Source organism: Pristiophorus japonicus, chromosome 1, assembly GCF_044704955.1.
Source record: "Pristiophorus japonicus isolate sPriJap1 chromosome 1, sPriJap1.hap1, whole genome shotgun sequence".
NCBI lineage: Eukaryota > Metazoa > Chordata > Chondrichthyes > Pristiophoridae > Pristiophorus > Pristiophorus japonicus.
This window is the reverse complement of record NC_091977.1, coordinates 269922082-269943038: the sequence shown is the minus strand read 5'-3', so window position 1 is coordinate 269943038 and position 20957 is coordinate 269922082. Positions and strand designations below refer to the sequence as shown.

Sequence of the window (20957 nt, the reverse complement as noted above, 5' to 3'; positions counted from 1 at the left end):
AGTAAGGCCATTGCGATAGCACAGGCATTTATGTCCACCAGTGATAACACCAAACAAATCTCTCAGCGCACAAGTGCTAACAATGTTCATAAATTAACTGGAACTGTGTTTGCGAGCAGAAATGTACAGGGCAGAAACCACGAATCTGCAACTACCAGCAGGCCTCAGGTAAACCAGATGACTCAGAGTCCGCAACAAAGTATGAATGCAAGGCAATTCACACCTTGTTAGCGTTGTGGAGGCTCCCATTCAGCCTATTCATGCCGCTTCAAAGGGTATGTTTGCAAGAGCTGTGGAACAAAGGGGCACCTTCAACAAGCTTGTAGACGAGCTGCAAGCTCTGCAAAATTTGCTAACCACCACGTGGCAGAGGAAACATAGAAACATAGAAAATAGGTGCAACAGTAGGCCATTCGGCCCTTCGAGCCTGCACCACCATTCAATAAGATCATGGCTGATCATTCTCTCAGTACCGCTTTCCTGCTTTCTCTCCATACCCCTTGATCCCCTAAGCTGTAAGAGCCATATCTAACTCACTCTTGAATCTATCCAATGAACTGCCATCAACAACTCTCTGCGGCAGGGAATTCCACAGGTCAACAACTCTCTGAGTGAAGAAGTTTCTCATCATCTCAGTCCTAAATGGCCTACCTCTTATCCTAAAACTATGTCCCCTGGTTCTGGACTTCCCCAACATCGGGAACATTCTTCCTGCATCTAACCTGTCCAGTCTCGTCAGAATCTTATACGTTTCTATGGGATCCCCTCTCATCCTTCTAAACTCCAGTGTATAAAGGCCCAGTTGATCCAGTCTCCCCTCATATGACAGTCCAGCCATCCCTGGAATCAATCTGGTGAACCTTCGCTGCACTCCCTCAATAGCAAGAACATCCTTCCTCAGATTAGGAGACCAAAACTGAACACAATATTCCAGGTGAGACCTCACTAAGGCCCTGTACAACTGCAGTAAGACTTCCCTGTTCCTATACTCAAATCCCCTAGCTATGAAGGCCAACATACCATTTGCCTTCTTCACCGCCTGCTGTACCTGCATGCCAACTCTCAATGACTGATGAACCATGACACCCAGGTCTTGTTGCACCTCCCCTTTTCCTAATCGGCAATTTCGAGCCTCAGAGAGAGGCAGATGCTGAAGTACACGGGGTACACACATTTTCGACGAAATGTTCACCTATAATGCTAAATGTAAAATTGAATGGCTTACCCGTAGCCATAAAACTGGACACTGGCGTTAGCCAATCCATCATGAGTAAAAAGATGTTTGAGAGACTGTGGTGCAACAAGGCATTCAGACCAGCCCTGAGCCCCATCCACATGAAACTGAGAAAGTGCACCAAAGAGCTCATCATTGTCCTGGGCAGTGCCATGGTCAAGGTCACCTACGAGGGCATGTTGCATGTACTGCCACTCTGGATTGTCCTGGGTGATGGCCCCACACTGCTTGGAAGGAGCTGGATGGGCAAAATCCATTGGAGCTGGGATGACATCCGAGCGCTATCATTTGTCAATGAGGCCTCATGTACCCAAATTCTTAACAAATTTCCTTCCCTTTTAAAGCCAGGCATTGGAAACTTTTCCACGGCGAAGGTGCGGATCCACTTGGTCCCAGAGGCACGACCCATTCACCACAAGGCGCGAGCGGTACCTCAAATGATGAGGAAGAGAATGGAAATCGAGTTGGACAGGCTGCAATGCAAGGGCATCTTCTCCCTAGTGGAATTCAGCGAGTGGGCCAGCCCGATTGTTCCAGTACTCAAAAGTGATGGCACAGACAGGATTTGCGGCGATTATCAAGTAACTATTAATTGTTTCTCGCTGCAGGACCAATACCCGCTACCTAAGGCAGACGACCTATTTGCAACGATGGCAGGAGGCTCGACCCGACTTTGGCCCACATGACGCAGGAGCGGAACTAGTCTTCGAAGGGCCTCACCTGCATCAATACGCAAAATGGACTGTTCATCAACAACGGGTGCCCGTTTGGAATTCGGTCGGCTGCAGCGATCTTCCAGAGAAACATGGAGAGCTTACTCGGAACCACGCATGGTGGTTTTTCAGGATGACATATTGATCACAGGTCGGGACACCGTCGAGCACCTACAAAACCTGGAGGAGGTCCTCCAGCGACTGGATCGCGTAGGACTGCGGCTGAAGAGGTCGAAATGCATCTTCATGGCAACAGAGGTGGGGTTTTTGGGGAGAAAGATCGCGGTGGGCGGCATTCGGCCCACAGACGCCAAGACAGAGGCTATCAGGAACTTGCCCAGGCCATAGAACGTCACGCAGCTGCGGTCGTTCCTGGGACTCCACAACTATTTTGGTATCTTCCTACCGGGGTTAAGCACCCTCTTAGAGCCCCTACATGTGTTATTGCGCAAAGGTCAGAACTGGGTATGGGGAAAAAAAACAAGTAATTGCTTTTGAGAAAGCCAGAAACATTCTATGCTCCAACAAGCTGCTTGTATTGTATAACCCGTGTAAGAGACTTGTGCTAGCATGTGATGCGTCGTCGTACGGAGTCGGGTGTGTATTACAACAAGCTAACATTGCGGGGAAGTTGCAACCTGTCGCCTATGCCTCCAGGAGCTTGTCTAAGGCCGAGAGGGCCTACAGCATGATTGAGAAAGAGACATTAGCGTGTGTGTTCGAAGTGAAGAAAATTCATCAGTACCTGTTTGGCCTCAAATTTGAGCTGGAAACCGATCACAAGCCCCTCACAACCCTGTTCATTGAAAACAAGGGGATAAATACTAATGTCTCAGCCCGCATACAAAGGTGGGCACTTGTGCTATCAGCGTATAACTATACCATCTGCCACAGGCCAGGCACCGAGAACTGTGCTGATGCTCTCAGTCGGCTACCATTGCCCACCATGGGGGTGGAAATGGCGCAGCCTGCAAACTTGTTGATGGTGGCGCAGCCCGCAGACTTGTTGATGGTCATGGAAGCGTTTGAAAATGATAAATCACCTGTCACGGCCCACCAGATTAGGACTTGGACCAGCCAAGATCCTCTGCTGTCGCTAGTAAAAAACTGTGTACTGCATGGGAGCTGGGCCAGAATCCCCGTTGAAATGCAAGAGCTAATCAAGCCATTCCAGCGGTGAAAGGGCGAGCTGTCCATTCCAATGATGAAAACGATAGCCAGATCCCACGTGTGGTGGCCCGGTATTGACTCTGATTTAGAGTCCTGTGTATGGCAATGCAGCGTGTGTGCTCAGTTGAGCAACGTGCCCAGAGAGGCACCACTAAGTTAGTGGTCCTGGCCCTCCAGACCATGGTCGAGGATCCATGTCGACTGTGCGGGCCCGTTTCTCAGTAAAATGTTCCTGGTGGTGGTGGATGCTTTTTCAAAATGGATTGAATGTGAAATAATGTCGTGAAGCACCGCCACCACCACCATTGAAAGCCTGAGGGCCATGTTTGCCACCCACGGCCTGCCTGACATACTGGTCAGTGACAATGGGCCATGTTTCACCAGTGCCGAATTTAAAGAATTCATGACCCGCAATGGGATCAAACATGTCACCTCAGCCCCGTTTAAACCAGCCTCTAATGGGCAGGCAGAGCAGGCAGTACAAACCATCAAACAGAGCCTTAAACGAGTCACAGAAGGCTCACTCCAAACCTGCCTGTCCCGAGTACTGCTCAGCTACCGCACGAGACCCCACTCACTCACAGGGGTGTCCCCAGCTGAGCAACTCATGAAAAGGACACTTAAAACCAGACTCTCGCTGGTTCACCCCAACCTGCATGATCAGGTAGAGAGCAGGCGGCAGCAACAAAATGTAAACGATGGTCGCGCCACTGTGTCACGGGAAATTGATCTGACTGACCCTGTGTATGTGCTAAACTATGGACATGGTCCCAAGTGGATCGCAGGCACGGTGATAGCTAAAGAAGGGAGTAGGGTGTTTGTAGTCAAACTGGACAGATGACAAATTTGCAGAAAGCACCTGGACCAAACGAGGCTGCGGTTCACAGACTGCCCTGAACAACCCACAGCAGACACCACCTTTTTCGAGCCCATAACACACACCCAAAGGATCAACGACACCACCCTGGACCAGGAAATTGAACCCATCATGCACAACAGCCCAACATGGCCAGGCTCACCCAGCAGCCCTACAGGGCCAACAACACACCAGCCCAGCGAGGGCACAGCCAACACATCAGAACAGACATTTGTACCGAGGCGGTCCACCAGGGAAAGAAAGGCTCCCGACCATCTCACCTTGTAAATAGTTTGACTTTGGGCGGGAGTGATGTTGTGTGTCTGTAAAGCTTGCACTCCCATGTTCCTCCACCAGGGCGTGCATCCCCTGAAGTCCCAAGGGATCCCAGCATCCCTTGGGAGCACTGTATATAAGCCGGCCCCTAATGCCTGTTCCTCATTCTGGAGTGTCTTAATAAAGACTGAGGTCACTGTTACTTTAACCTCCCTGTGTGCAGTCTCATCTGTGTTTGGAACACAAAATAATCCATTTAGAGTACGCGTCTACAACCACAAGGAACATTTTACCCAAGAAAGGGCCTGCATAGTCGACGTGTACCCTAGACCACGATTTGGAGGGCCAAGACCATAAACTTAGCGGCGCCTCCCTGGGTACATTGCTTAACTTCGAGCATGTATTACATCTGTGAATACATCGATACCGGGCCACCACACGTGGGATCTGGCTATCGCTTTCATCATTACGATGCCTGGGTGGGTACTGTGCCTTCACTGATGAAGGTGTCTCTGCCCTTCTTGGGGACCACTATTCAATTGCCTCACAGAATGCAGTCTGCCTGTCTAGACATTTCATCTTTGCGCCACTGGAATGACTTTATCTCTTCCTGCATTTCCACTGGGACACTGGACCAGCTCCCGTGAAGCACATAGTTTTTGACTAGAGATAATAAGGGGTCCTGGCTTGTCCAGGTTTTGATCTGCTGGGCAGTGACGGGTGATTACTCACTCTCAAATGCTTCCATAACCATGGCTAGATCTACGGGCTGCGCCATTTCCACCTCCGTGGTGGGCAATGGCAGCCTACTGAGAGAATCGGCGCAGTTTTCTGTGCCTGGCGGATGGCGTAGTTGTCTGTGGACAACGTGAGTCTCTGGATGTGGGCCAATGCGTTGGTATTTATCCCTTTACTCTCGGAGAACAGGGATATAAGTGGCTTATAGTCAGTTTCCAATTCGAATTTTAGCCCAAACAGGTATTGATGCATTTTCTTTACCCCATACACACATGCTAACGCTTCTTTCTCAATCATGCTGCAGGCTCTCTCAGCCTTCGACAGACTCCTGGATGCATAAGCAACTGGTTGCAGTTTCCTGAAATCATTAGCTTGTAGCAATACACATCCAATGTCATATGACGACGCATCACATGCTAGTACCAAACGCTTGCATGGATCATGCAATACAAGCAATTTATTTGGGCATAACAATTTTTTCGCTTTTACAAAGGCATTTTCTTGTCTTTTGCCACAAACCCATTCATCCCCTTTTCGTAGTAAGACATAGAAACATAGAAACATATAAAATAGGTTCAGGAGTAGGCCATTCGGCCCATTGAGCCTGCACCACCATTCAATAAGATCATGGTTGATCATTCCCTCAGTACTCCATTTCTGCTTTCTCTCCATACCCCTTGATCCCTTTAGCCGTAAGGGCCATATCTAACTCCCTCTTGAGTATATCCAATGAACTGGCATCAACAACTCTCTGCGGTAGGGAATTCCACAGATTAACAACTCTCTGAGTGAAGAAGTTTGTCCTCATCTCAGTCCTAAATGGCTTACCCCTTATCCTTAGACTATGTTCCCTGGTTCTGGACTTCCCCAACATCGGGAACATTCTTCCTGTACCCAACTTGTCCAGTCCCGTCAGAATTTTATATGTTTCTGAGATCCCTTCGAAACTCCAGTGAAAACAGGCCCAGTCAATGAAGTGGTTCTAACAGTGTACTGATACCCAGTAAGAATAGGCAATCGAGAACGCACCGGGCCACAGAACGTGACAGAGCTGCGGACGTTTCTGGGACTCCTTTCAAAGTAGTTCAAGTGTACCAGAAACGACCGCAGTTCTGTCACTTTCTGTGGCCTCAGTGCGTTCTCGATTGCCTCCGTCTTCGCGTTGGTGAGCCTGATGCCGTCCTTCCCAGGAACTCCACTTCAGGTGCCAGGAAAGTGCACTTCGAGCGTTTTAACCTGAGCCCCACGCGGTTGATTCGAATAAGAACCTCCTCAAGGTTCTGCAGGTGCTCGACTGTGTTCCGACCTGTGACCAAGATGTCGTCGTGGAAGACCACGGTGTGCAGGACCAACTTCAGTAAGCTTTCCATGTTTCTCTGGAATATCGCCGCCGCCGATCGGATTCCAAACAGGCATCTGTTATAAACAAAAAGACCCTTGTGGGTGTTGATGCAGGTGAGGGCCTTCGATGATTCCTCCAGTTCCTACGTCATGTAGGCTGAAGTCAGATCCAGCTTCGTGAATGTCTTTCCTCCCACCAGCATTGCAAAGAGGTCGTCGGCCTTTGGTCGTGGGTATTGGTCCTGCAGGGAGAAACGATTGATAGTTACTTTGAAATCGCCACAGATTCTGACGGTACCAACTCCCTTGAGGTCTGGGACGATAGGACTGGCCCACTCATTGAACTCGATCGGGGAAATGATGTCCTCTCTTTGCAGCCGGTCTAGCTCGATCTCTACCCTTTCTCTCATCATGTACGGTACTGCTCTCGCCTTATGATGGATGGGTCGCGCCCCCGGAATTAAGTGGATCTGCACTTTTGCTCCTTGGAATTTCCCGATACCTGGTTTGAACAGCGAAGGAAATTTGTTTCAGACCTGCGCACGCGAAGTTTCATCAGCGGACGATAGCGCTTGGACGTCGTCCCAATTTCAGCCAGCTCCTGCTGAGCAGCGTGGGACCATCACCCGGTACCACCCAGAGTGGTAGCTTGTGCACCGCTCCATCATAGGAGACCTTTAGGTAGCACTGCCGATTACAGGAATCAGTTCTTTCGTGTAAGTTCTTAGTTTCGTGCAAGACCCTGAGGCCTTGTTGCACCACAACCTTTCGAAAGTCTTTTTGCCCATGATGGACTGGCCGTGTCCAGCTCCATTGACACCGGGAGTCCATTTAGTTCAACATTCAGCATTATCGGGGGACAATTCGTGGTGAATGTGTGCACCCCATGTACCTCTGCCTCCTCGATCTGAGGCTCTGGTTCACCATGATCATCCTCTGCAACATGGTGGTTTGCAGGCTTAACAGGCTTTGCAGCTCGCCTGCACTCTGGACTTCCACTCTGGATATGAGGCCTCAGAATCCAGATCTGAAAAATAGAAAACAACAGATGACTGGTTAGCAGCAGGGGAAGGGGCAAGGTGACATGAGTAGGGTACATAGCGTAATCTAATTTGAAGAACCATCACTACTGCATGACATGTCGATGACAGACAGTACATCGCATTACCTGAACCCTAGCCCACAGACAGTGCATAACATTGATCCAACCCAGACCGTGGATTTTGCAGGACTTGCTCTCAAACGAGGGCTCACAAATGAGGGTAGTTGCTTGCTGTGAGGCACCCATCAGGCTTGCAATGCGATACTCAAGCTAGGTGAGTGGGAATAGTTTGGCCGGACCGCCATCTGTGCACCACTGCTCCCGGCGGTTGTGGGGCAACTTTCCCTGCGAAGATGACAATACAAATGGACATGAGATGGTGTGCAAAGGCATTGACCCCCATCTCTCGCTCTTTCTCTCACACACACCTCAGAGACTGTGAAATGCTGTGTAAAGTCACTGACCCCCCTCTCTCTCTCGCACCTCACAACTTTCCCTGCAAAGATGACAATACAAATGGTTACCAGAGGGCCCTTCTGCTCAGTCATCAAAGCACTTATACCATACTGTGTGCATTTAATACAGTCCTCTGTTTAATAGCCCTGGAAGTTGCACGTGGTTCTTGAGGAAGATGTCAAAGTGCAGAAACATCTTTTACGATGTCAAAAAGCAGTTTTACTAATGTATAACTATCATTCATGGCAAATAAGGTGCAACACTAAGCCTACCTATACCAACATGTGTCACATTTATAATTTAAGTAATGAAGGAGTGCATCAATAAAAATATTACTTACTTTGACGACCCTGCAGTAGTCATTCCACCTTTTCCGACACTGGATATTGTCCCTCCTGATACAGTCGACTAAGAAAACCTCAGCCACACTTTTCCACAGATGTTTTACAGTGGATGGGGGGAGTTTTGCATGACCCTTCTTTGAAATCTCCCCCCATCTATTTTCTATAGCAGCAATGAGGGCTTCATTTGCATCAGGTAAGAATTTCCTGGCCCTCTTCCTGTTGAAATTACTCTGCATTTTTAATTTCAGATGAACTGTTCTGAACTCTGTTGCCTTCGATCCTGCTGGTCTCAAAACTGGCTGATTTAGACTTGGGTGTACTGTGCATGCACAGGCGCACCCTGACTCGTGACCAAGTTCACAGGAAAAATGTGCCATGACCCATCTATGCATGCAATATAAAAGAAACTTCGTATGTCCAGGCTGTCCCACTTTCCTTTTTCAGTCCCGATGAAGGGTCTCTGTCTGAAACATTAGCCTGTCTTTTTAGGCATTGGCAAACCTACTGCATGTTCTCAACATTTTCTGTTTTCTCTTTTCTTTTTCTGCAGAGTTTCCTATTTTTTGGAACCTCTGTTCTTTTCATTGATTGTAATGGCCCTGGGCTATTGGCAATCCGCTTACACATTTTTGCAGTTGTGCACAAATGCTTGCTTGTGTTTCTTGACATTAGTCAAGAGGCTTATTACCGTTGTAAAAGCAATATACTGATTTTCAAATAACTGGTTATTAGATGGTTCACAGAAGGTCGGAAAATAGTAACCTTTAGACTCATCTGTAACTCTACAAGCCGAAAGTAAGAAACCACTAAAGCAGACAGCAGAACATACAGAGTCACAGATGCAAGCTTGTATGTTTGTCATGGCCTGCATCAATGCAATGATTCCATGAAGTCGTGGAATGCTAACCTTCTGAAAACAAACCGTAAATGAAGAATCTGCCGACTGCCATGAGCATTGTATCAGCATGCTGTCAGATCAGATTGCCACTCAGTCTACTGCCCCCAACTCTCAAAGAGCCACTGCTGAAGGGCTGGAAATTTAGTTGTAGACCAGTCGCTAAATTTAGCGGTGGAAAATGGTTAGCGACGGCAGCCAAAAAATTCAGTGTTTGCGCCCTGACAGTGGAGCGGAGCACTAAGGGAAGCGTTCCTCACTTTTCTTAGGATGCTAGGCCAGGTAAGCAACTGAATATCCCGTGCTAAAGAGCCGCTATAGTCATGCCCTAAGAGAGGCATCCGTGGAAAAAAAGAATCGGAAAAAAAATACAAAAAACTTTCTCTATAAATTACTCTCTCCAAATAAAGTTAAATCATTAAAAAAAACAAAAAAAAATATCAGTCACACTTACCTCATGCAGTCATTCCTCCCCTTAGCGTGCTGGGACAGCTCTGCACGCCAGCTTTCTCTGGCGGTGTCACTATGGGGCGCTACGGGTGCAGCACAAACCAAATGTTGCATCTGTGGTGATACCGGGGGCGTTGCACACCGGCGTTCAGCTCCCGGGCAATACTCTTCAGTGTCGCCGAATTTGCCGAACAGCGTGAATGCCGGAGCTCGTGGCTGCAAACCCTTTGGCACCCACGAGGGGCGCTATCCAAAATAATTTCTAGCCCTTAATCTAATATAGGGTTCAATTTTCCCCAGTGATTTGCGCCATTTTTTTGGTGCGGCCTTTTTTTTGCCATAAATTTAAAAATGTAAATTTCGCCAAGGAATGTGCGCCAACGTAACTCTGTTAGTTACGATTTCTTTAGGTTTTTTTTTTGCGTCATAGCATCATTTGCGTAACCTGATGTCTGCGCCAGTTTTTGTCAATTATGGAAGTATACCCAAAAAAAATTTCTCCTAGGTCGGCTTCATCCTGGGCAAAGACTGCTAATGGGTTGAGATTTTCTTGAACCTTTCCAAAGGCTTTTAAAATTTTGTTCTCCCATCATGATGATGCTTTTGAATTAATCCACCTGTTTAAATTTAATTGACACACAATTTTCTGCTTCCGCCACCAGAATACTCCTTACACTGGCCCGGTCTGTGAATTAGTTAAAGGACTGATCCAGGAAATGTGAATGCTATGAGCATATTGCCACGCAGACATGTTTAGACGTGACTCACACTAGGAACGATCAGCTCTGGGAAGTCAGATGATGTCACGTTTTGCTAGGTGTTCACTCAACTAAGATGATTCATTTCGAGTAACACAGCTGGTCGGCATTGAACGAACTGCCTTTCGGTGAGGAGTCACATGGTCAGACACCAAGCTTACCTCGGTATCATTATCCTTCACCACTGAAACTTTTCTTCATTCCCAAGACAGACGAATCATAGTACCCCCCTGGGAGCCATAAAATTTAACAGAGATCATTGCTTAAAAAATACACGCTGTATAGACATTACTGTACGCCCGTCACTCCATCACATCTACATAGTTATTTCAACTTTTTGGATTTTGCTAAGATTTTTAGGAAAGACAAAGGTGTTCTGTACTTACACGTAGGCCCTGATTTTAAAGGTGGTGGGTGGTGGCAGAGGGAGCGGGTATGGTGCACACAGGCCACAAAGTGGGCAGTGCAGCCAGGGATTCCAGGGATGTGGAGAAGCAGCCGCTCTTAACACCCATAAATTGGTAGTTGGGCGGAAGTGGGACTTGGGTGGGCAGGAGGTCACAGCTGGGAGCCCACAGGATGGGTCCACGGCAATTGGGTAAGAGGTGGTGTGGAGCTCGTTAAAAGAAGGACTTGCATTTATATAGCGCCTTTTGGATGTCTCAAAACGCTTTACAGCCAATGAAGTATAGTCACTGTTGTAATGTAGGAAACGTGACAGCCAGTTTGTGCACTGCAAGCTCCCACAAACAGCAATGTGATAATGACAGGATAATCTGTTTTTTTGTGATGTTGATTGAGGGATAAATATTGGCCAGGGCACCATGGATAACTCCCCTGCTCTTCTTCGAAATAGTGTTATAGGATCTCTTACATCCACCTGCAAGAGCAGATGGGGCCTCGGTTTAACACCTCATCCGAAAGACGATGCAATACTCCCTCAGCACTGCACTGCAGTGTCAGCCTACATTTTTGTGCTAAGGTCTCTGGAGTGGGACTTGAACCCACAACCTTCTGATCCACGTGTGCTACCCTCTGAGCCACAGCTGAATCTAGATCTGATTGGGAGGGGGTTGGGAAGGCGAGCCCGGGGTAAGGGAGAACCATGGCTTCCTTGTGGGGCCCGATGGAGAACCCCTAGCCCATCCACTTTAAAAAAAACATTTCTGGCCCATGATCCCCTTCCCGACAGGTTTGGCCGGATGGGGAAGCCGTCACTGCTGCCCCGTTAGGGCCTCCAACTAAAATAGCAGATCGGGTCCCGATCTACATATTGAAACAAGACCCCGCCAGCTAGGTTTGGGTGTCTGATCGCCTGCTCGATACAGCAGGTTAACATCGGGACACGACAGAAAGCCAGCAGCATCAGAAAGGGTAAATTGCTGCCCTCATTTTAACTGCCCCCCCTCGCCCAGTTTCCGCCAGGTGAGGGGAGTTAAAATTGGGGCATGTAGTGTCAGAACTACATTTACTACTCAAAATGTTATGTATGCATGCCAATGATGTAATGATGTACTGTAACACTAGACCTGTATATACCTTAGCTGTACACCAGAGGGTGCTGCTGCCGCTGGAGGCCTAAGGGTCACCTGTACACTGCAGGTAACCCAGTATAAAAGGGAGCTCACCTCTTGGTGTCCTCACTCTAGGAGCTGCAATAAAGGACTGCAGTCTGTACAGTTCAAGTGCCATACCCCTGTCTCGTGGCGTCATTAACACAGTGCCTACATTCACAATAACTGGCGACGAGGTCACGAATTCCACGCACAACATGTCTAATTTCAGCAACTTCCAACAATTCACTGATGGGGAAGATTAGGACACCTTCGTGGAAAGGTTAGAACACATCTTCATCACTAACAATCTGGATGGGGACTCACCGGCCACACTGGCGAACAAGCGCAGGGCCATCCTGCTTATTAGTTGTGGGCCCACTATCCACAATCTCGTCAGGGACCTGCCAGCCCCAGCGAAGACAACAACCAAGAGCTATGGGGAGCTAGTAACCTTCATACAAGAGCAACTGAAACCCAAAGAGAGCATCCTCACAGCCAGGCATCGGTTTTACACTCACCGCCGACCCGAAGGTCAAGAAATTGCAAAGTATGCTGCAGATTTAAGAAGGTTGGCTGCACCGTGTGGATTTGGCGACCACATCATCGAAGCACTAAGGGACATTTTATTATTGGGATCGGCCACGAGGGCCTCCTCCACAAACTACTCTCTGCGGACATCACAGTCACCCTGCAGAAGGTAATCAAAGTGAGCCAGGCCTTCATGATGTCGGTCTGCGACTCTGCAGGTATAAAAGGGAGCTCACCTCTTGGTGTCCTCACTCTAGGAGCTGCAATAAAGGACTACAGTCTGTACAGTTCAAGTGCCATACCCCTGCCTCGTGGCGTCATTAACACAGTCCCTACATACACAATACAAAACATTTCCTATTGTTTTATTTGGGGGAAAAGCTGAGCACAAACCATAAGGCAATGTGCTCCTGAGCCTGCGCCAACAGTGCTGTCAATCCAGTTTATGCTTCTATTCCCCCCCGCAGGGAAGTATCCAGCCTATTCTCATAGTTTCCACCATCCAAGTTTACAGGGAATATACTGACTTCATCAGAAAGTATTTGACACCCCTTTCCTTTTGGTATTTCCCACATATGCGATGAACTGAGGTAAAGTGTGGCCAAAATCATCATCTCATCACTGACATTCTTGGGAAAGTTGCTCTTGGCTCTTGTGTGCCATTTGAAGATGTAAGGAGGAAGTGTGGAAAGGAGATAGGGAATTTAAAACAAACATTGCCAGTAAGTACAAAGGGCTTTGTGTATAAACAGGTCTTAAATTATTTTTTATGACTTATATTAAGCAGCTGACTGGCTGGAAAATTGAGTGGAGGGTTTTTAAGGCACTAATGTCGGGAGGGTGCTAAATTTAGCGCCGGCAAGTGGTTAGCGATGGCAGCCACAACATTCAGTGGTTGCACGGGGGAGCAATATGTTTCACAAAATATTGGAGATGCTGGAAATCTCAAGTAAAAACAGGTCAAGCAGCATCTGTGGAGGGCAGGGTTAACGTTGCAGGTCGCTGATCTTACGTCAGAACCATTCTGCCTGAACCTGCTTACAAGCTCCCAGAAGTACTGTAAGATTTATAATGGCTGACATGAAATCAGAACAATGAGCTGCTATGGAAACTGCTATGGAACTTGAGACAAACCTACTACAAAGGCAGGATCATAGGAAAAGGAAATCTTGTTTTACATGTATGCTGTCAACACCCAGCTCTACCTCTCCATTACACCTCTTGACCCATCCAAAGTCTGCTTCATCAGTCTGCTTGTCTGACTGATAGAGGATGGGTGTTCATACTTATAAGTTTGTAAGTTACACCTCAAAATAACAGGGCTCAAAAGTGTTTAGCATTGAAACTCACTTAACAGGTTAAAAGCTAAATATTAATGGGCTTGAAATTCCGGCCTCCCCGGGTCAGTACAGAGTGTGTATGGACCTAGGAAGGCATCGCAAAAAACGGTTTTCGGCACGTGATGCGCATGCACCAAAAAACAGCTTTTCCGATCTGTCAAGTTCTGGCTTGACAGATCCAACGCATCTTGGGGAGAAGGACATTGGCATGGGTGAGATTGCGCTATTTGCCCATTCCTTGCCCAGAGAATGTCCTTAAAACTCTTGCACCTAGTAAAAGCAGGCACATAGCCTACTTTTACCAGTGTAAGTGTTTTAAAACACATAAAAAACATACAAAATCAAATTTAAAAACACATTTTTATGTTAAAAACCCTGCCCACTAAGGTAATTTTATTTTAAACCCTAATTACAAAACTTTAAAAAAATCGGAAAAATATATATATTCTCTAACACATTTATTAACTTTAATTTCAATTAATTTTAATTATGTGAGGTGTGTTTTTTATTTTTTATGTTGTGTGTGTTTTTTTTCCCTCATTAATAGCAATGAGAACTCGTAGATATGGAGTTTTCATTGCTATTAATGAGAATATTGTATCTGATTGGCTGTGCACTCACACGTGACTGTACCTTCTGCGTTTGGACCTCGAGAATGGGAGCATGCTTCGAAGCACGGGAAGAGAAGGCCTCCCCACCAGAATTGCAGGTGCCGCCGGGATCACCAGGTCATTTCGTTAAAATTCTCGAGTCGGAGGCGTTCGTCCGAAAGAAGTCCCGACCGGAATTTCAGGCCCAACATAAAGACCTCACCACAATTTCATTAATCCTTTTCTTACAAGATGCCCAGTTTTGGATGAGCCTCAATTTTTTTCAGTTGATCATTGGCAAGACCAAACCCCTGCCACAAACTCTACCCTCACCACTGGCTCCATCCCCCACCCTGACTAATGTCACAGGTTCAGACTACTCGCAACCTCGGTGTCCTATTCAACCCTGAAATGAGCTTCCGACCTCATATCCTCTCTATCACAAAGTCCACCTCTATAATATCGCCCACCACTGCCCCTACCTCAGCCCATCTGCTCCTAAAACATTCATCCATGCTTTTGTCACCTCCAGACTCGACTATTCCAGTGCTCTCCTGAGCAGCCTCACTTCTTCCACCCTCTATAAACTTCAGCTCATCTAAAACTCCGCTGTCTGTTTCTATCATGCACCAAGTCCTGCTCACCCATTATTTTTGTCCTCACTGACCTACTTTGGCTCCTGTACCCCAGCGCCTCAAAATTAAAATTTTCAGCCTCATGTTGATATCCATTCATGGCCTCGCATCTACAATCACCTCCCCAAATGTTTCGTGCTCGGACTCAGGCCTCTTGTACATCCTCCCCTATCTTTGCTCCACCTTTGACCATTGTGCCTTCAGCAGCCTAGGACCCACACTCAGAACCACATTGTTGGGGTCCTGGACACCAAAAACAATCGGGCCCCTAACGGCACAGCCACCCTCCCCTGCAAACACCCCATATCCATCAAAACACAAACGTGTAACATAAAGCCTAAAGAATAAGGGGTTGAAATTCCCTTTATATCCTAGGTGGCTAACGGGTGGCAAAGGCCTATCGGTGTTGAGCGGTATCCACGGCTTGCGAGAAATTCGGTCGGCTCTTTGGCAGAGGTGCCAAGAGGTAACGCTGCGCCATCTAACGCCACCCACGTGGTGACATCATCCAGCGTGCCACTCCCGAAATATTTGGTTTGTACGGACGCCTAACAGCAAGGTGTCCGTACTGCCTGGGAAAAGTGGAGGGAACATCACGATGCTCGGGAGTATTCGCCCAGAGATCGAGGTAAGTTTTGTTCTTTATTTATTTCATCTTCTTTTCATTAGTTGTAACAGTGGGGAGGTTTGTGTGTGGGTCAGAGAAGTTTGAGCTTTTTTCTTTCTTCCCTTTTCTTCCTGTTTTCCAGCTAGCGTGACAACAGCCTCCCGATGTAGAATTCAGTCGGCCTCCTGAGCTCCCGCCCGAGGATGAGTGCAACGCCACTTTTCAGTGCTGCTTTCTTATCTTTGGGCCTAACAACTGAATTTGGCAATTTGAGCCTGCACCTAACGCCTGGCGGTAAAATCAGCACTCCGGCGGCAACACCGCCTCAACAATGTCGGTACCGACTTTCAACCCTGAAATATGCAACCTTGTGAAGAGCTGCAGAGGCTTCTAAAAGTTCTTCCAGAATATCTTCCCACCCTGCCATGAGGTTCCGATGACGTTTTTACTCTTGCTGCTCTGCTCACGGGCTGCTAGACCATCTTCCCACCATTGGACAATGTGTGGGGCGTACGGCATAGGCGTGACCACAGTCAGTTAACCAAGCAGCGCAGCAACCAGCACTCAAATTCCAATCACTGCTTGCTACGTATTGCAGTTAACACCACCGGCAAGCATCACTGTTTAAGTTCATGGTGAGTTGTGTTAATGGGGGTGGCCCAAATTTTGCTGGGGCCCCTGCCCATGACTCCATATGCCCATGTGTTAATATATGCCCACGCTCCAGAATTCCTGCATAAACCCCTCCACTTCTCCACCTCCCTCTCCTCCTTAACGCCTATCCTGGTGTTAAGCACCTCGCAGCCCTCCACCCATACAGTAATTGATTAAGCCCGTGCTAGCGCCACCTAGCTTCTGAAGCCTACCCTGTCCCAGTAGATTGCGGGCTTTCTAATCACACTATCATGGGGATAGTATTAAGGATGCCAGTCATGGGTGGGACAGCCCGACCCGCACCGGTATACAGGGTGGAAAACATTGGAGTCATTCAAGGAGGTGCACACGTTCGTTTCACAGCGGTCCCACCTTATGTCATAAAGTGGGAGCACGCTATGAGGGGTACTGACCTCTCCAGGTGCCGGAGCCGGGGTGCACACATAATACTGTGTCCCCAGCACTTGAACACCTATTCTAAACCACAGTGTGGGTTTAAAGCTGCTGGCACACAGACTATCAACTGTACCATGGAGGTAATTCCTCCACAGGTAGCATACATAGGGGATGGGACATATTGTGTCACCACCAGTGCACCCCACTACCAGTCCGGTCAGTGACAGTAGTTTTGCTTTAAACCCGAGGCAGAAGTTCAAGTGGCCCAGGAACGGATTGTCCCCATTCCTGAACCCTCCACTGTCCACCTCACTGAGAGAAAACATCACAAACCTGCAGGACTATGTTGTACATTTTGGCTATGAAATTCCCCCTCTACCTGAACATCTTACCGCTCTGCTAGAAGCTGTAGTAATCTCACAAAAACATTTCTACACTCTAGAACAGAAAACAATTGAGATAGGGAGAAAGATTCTAGAGATCACAATTCCACCTTGGTGGGACATTTTCAGGAATATAGAAGTTCCCGCCGGGATCAGAATAGCTTCCCACATTTTGGTTGTCTGTCAACTCACGATTATTCTTTACTTATGGTGTCTCACTTGCCGAGTGAAACGCAGAGGCCGTCAGGTCAGGCACCAAAGGGTGTTGTACGCTCCCTGGCCAAACTTGGGGATTGAGCAGGGAGGGGTGACACCATATTACCATGTTTGATTTGTTTTAATTTTTACCTGCTGTAAAAATGCAGTAATCGAGTATTGTAAGAATGTTACTTAAAAATGTGTTTGACTATGTACCTTTATTTTACTGTAAAAGCAAAATGATGGAGGGGTGTCGGATCCTTTCTATGCTGTAATGATTGTATTTGCCTGTAAACTGCATTGCATTTCAAAGGGGGAATGCATGTTAAAGTTTTAGTTTTTTTTTTAATTCGTAGCCAATCGTTCCAATTCTTTGTCAAATCACAAACGCCAGAGGTCACCTTGCACACATCAAGGATCACTCTGCGCCAATGCTCTTAGCCAAAAGGCCTAGAGCCACTGTACCGTTCCTGGAAGTACTGCAATACCAGGTTCGTGCCATGGAGGTGGATGGGTCAGGTCCCCCCACACACCTCCGTGGAGGTGGATGGGTCAAGCCACCCCACCCACCTCCTGTTTCCAAAAAAGCAAGCATATACCTTCCTGATCCAGGGAGAACCACCCGGAGGTCATGGTGGCTACTCCCCTGTCAGGTCAGTTACGCATGATCTTAGCCAAAAGGCCAAGAAGCAAAAGTTAGGTAAATACAGGGAAGGTTGACTCTGGGGGGATCAGGAATTTTGCTCACCTAGCATGACACTCAAGTGTGTAGAGTGTCACAGAAGGGACTGAAGGGTTGCAAAATTTGTGGGAGAACCCCCCCAGTGTTTGGTCTCATTGGAAAGGAAATTTAATTTGGAACTATCTACCAGAAAGTTCGAGATCCTAAAGTGCACATGGAAGAAACTACGAACTTTAATCAAATTTGGGATTTTACAAGGCAAATTGAGTCTGTGTGGGCAGGGCTAAAGAACTAAAGGATAACTATCCTGCAAGGAAGCCAGTTTGAGTATTGAAGCTGTTTGGGGTATTGAAACTAAAGTAAATTGTCTTTAGAATTATGGATACTCGAAAACCCTTCTCCCCAGGAGACATTAACATAACAACAATTAACCCAGAGATAGCTAACCATTATCCTGACCTGGAAAACCATTCCAGCACATACATAATAATAATGTGCATGAAAAACCCAAGCACAGACAGACACTGCAAATACCAAAGTTAATATTTCCATCAAGAAACAGATTTAGAAGATCGACACATCTGAGACAGGTTAACATTTAATGAGCCCGCCAAAATATGACAAAGAAATATCAAGCCCGCCAAATTTAAACAAAGAACCAGGCGCTGATTTTGCGCGATTAGAACAGCTCCAAAGTATAACTGGGCCCTGCTTTAACAAAGGGTATGTTACTGCCTCAGAAGTCACTGCTAGGGACGCTTAGCAGAAGGTATGCACACAGCAGCCTAGCATCATAGAGCATTAAGAAGGGAGAAAGACCACCACAGCAGTTTTTTAACTGACTTCTCCAGCCTCGATGTCCTGCTATCGAAAAGGAAGGAAGAACATCACCATCGCGGCAGCAACCAACCACAGCCAACGTGGTATCATCAAAAGCACCGCGATCGACCAACTTCGAAACAAAACTCCACAAGAAAGAAACCGAAGAATCGAAAGTTTCCACTCTACAACCTAGGCCTGACTACCAACAGGTGGAAACATTATCTAAAAAGTCTTTGAAACCTATTTCTAATGAAAGAAAACGGGTACTTACCCCATAAGTCCAAAACGTGCCCTGCTGCATCAGCGGACACCACCCAACTGAAGATAGCGCAGTAAGAAGTCTTCTCCGACGTTCGGGGTACGGCAAGCAGAACCTACAGGATCCAGCGAACCCCGAAATCACGAACCACCGCCAACTACCAGTAAATGATTGGTAAGCATAGTCTCTGTTTGCCCTGGAGTCTAATCTAGACAGTGTTAGGTATTGGGAGGTGGGAGGTGTATTATTCACTGTAACCCCTTTGAATGTGTGATGTACTGTTCTTTATTTGAGTAATTATAAGTTTGACATTGTATTTTCTTGTCTTTAATAAAACCAAAGTTCTTTTGCACCAAAACAGTTGTCTCTTGCATTTTATCACATCCCCAAATAAATCCAGAGTCTAGAACCCAGGGAGTGGGAGCGATTTGAACCACTCAGAAGGTCAGAGGTGAACCTGACCCCAACACCACCCCTTACATGAGGTATCAGGACTGTCGGGAGAAATAACAACACTCTCACGAGAAATGGGAACGCTGTCCGGGAACATAAGGGAGGGAATATCTCAGTCAGCTGAAACCATATCCGTGCACATGAGGGAGGGAATGTCGCAGGTCATTCAAACACTCTTTGTGAACTTGAGGTCGGGAATGTTGCAGGTAGCTGACACACTGTTGCTCAACATATGGGAGGGCATGTCACAGGTAGCTGAGACATAGTCGGCAAACGTGAGGGAGGGAATGTTGGAGGTAGGTAAGACACTGTCAGGGCACATGAGGGAGGGAATTTTGGAGTTAGTTGCTGCAATAAGGGAACATGCCCAGACTCCACACCCATTGTCAGAATCAACTGCCACTCCCACTCCAATCCCCTGACCAGTCTTTGAAGAGGCCCAAGCTGGGCCTTCCACATTACCACCTGCCCCTCCCCCCATCCCCGATCAAGAAGTGCACATTATCCGAGATGTTCAAAAGAATAAGCTTGGTACCAACCCGAGAAGCGCTGCGCCACTGCCTGCGGGCAGGTGTAGTGGAGTCACCAAGGCCAAGCGCAGTGGGCGGTCTTAGCCTTTCTTTGCTGCTGTTGTTGTTATTATTATTATCGTTGTTACTGTTCTCAAATTAAAAGTTTTTTGTAAGTTATGTAAATTTACAAGTTTAAAAGTTAGTAAGTGATCTTAAAGTTTTTAAGTGATCTTAGAGTTTGCAAGTGATCTTAATTGAAAACTTTAAAGTTTGATACAAGAATATGTTCACTGAAGTTAAGTTAATTACAAACAAATATTTGCTAAAGTTTTGAATAAAATATATTTTAAATTATAACTGAATCATTTCCATTATTTATTTGATTATTAACACAACTTTTAAAGTAAACAAGAATAATTTCCATCATTTTCTCCATTAACACAGCACAACTTTACAGAACAGATCCAAACAGTAAACATGATCCATGTTGATTAGTTGCCGCTGCGCATTCAGGCAGCAAAGCGTTCACGAATGAGCTGGAGGTGCAAGGCTCCAGCAATTGTTAAATGGGCATGACGGCCCGCCCTCTTCCACCGTCGTGCTCCAGGTTCAGGTAGTTTTTTTTTTAAATTCGTAGCCAATCGTTCCAACTCTCCGCCAAATCACAAACGCCAGAGGCCACCCTGGGCCCATTCAAGGATCACTCTGCGCCAACGCTCCCAGCCAAAAGGCCCAGAGCCACTGCACCGCTCCTGGAAGCACTGCAATACCAGGTTCGTGCCATGGAGGTGGATGGGTCAGGCCCCCCACACACCTCCGTGGAGGTGGATGGGTCAAGCCACCCCACCCACCTCCTGTTTCCAAAAAAGCAAGCATATACCTTCCTGATCCAGGGAGAACCACCTTGGGGTTATGGTGGTTACTCCCCTGTCAGGTCAGTTACGCATGATCTTAGCCAAAAGGCCAAGAAGCGAGGAAGCGAAAGGTTCAGGTAGTTTTTTTTTAAATAAATTCGTAGCCAATCGTTTCCAATTCTTTGTCAAATCACAAACGCCAGAGGTCACCTTGC

At 47.1% G+C, this 20957-nt stretch overlaps 2 pseudogenes; both read right to left on the bottom strand.

Moving 5' to 3' along the window:
- Window positions 1–17614: 17614 nt before the first annotated feature.
- On the bottom strand, window positions 17615–17854 carry LOC139279748 (U2 spliceosomal RNA; annotated as a pseudogene).
- A 2770-nt stretch (window positions 17855–20624) lies between these two features.
- LOC139279648 (U2 spliceosomal RNA) lies at window positions 20625–20863 on the bottom strand (annotated as a pseudogene).
- Between the last annotated feature and the right edge of the window lie 94 nt (window positions 20864–20957).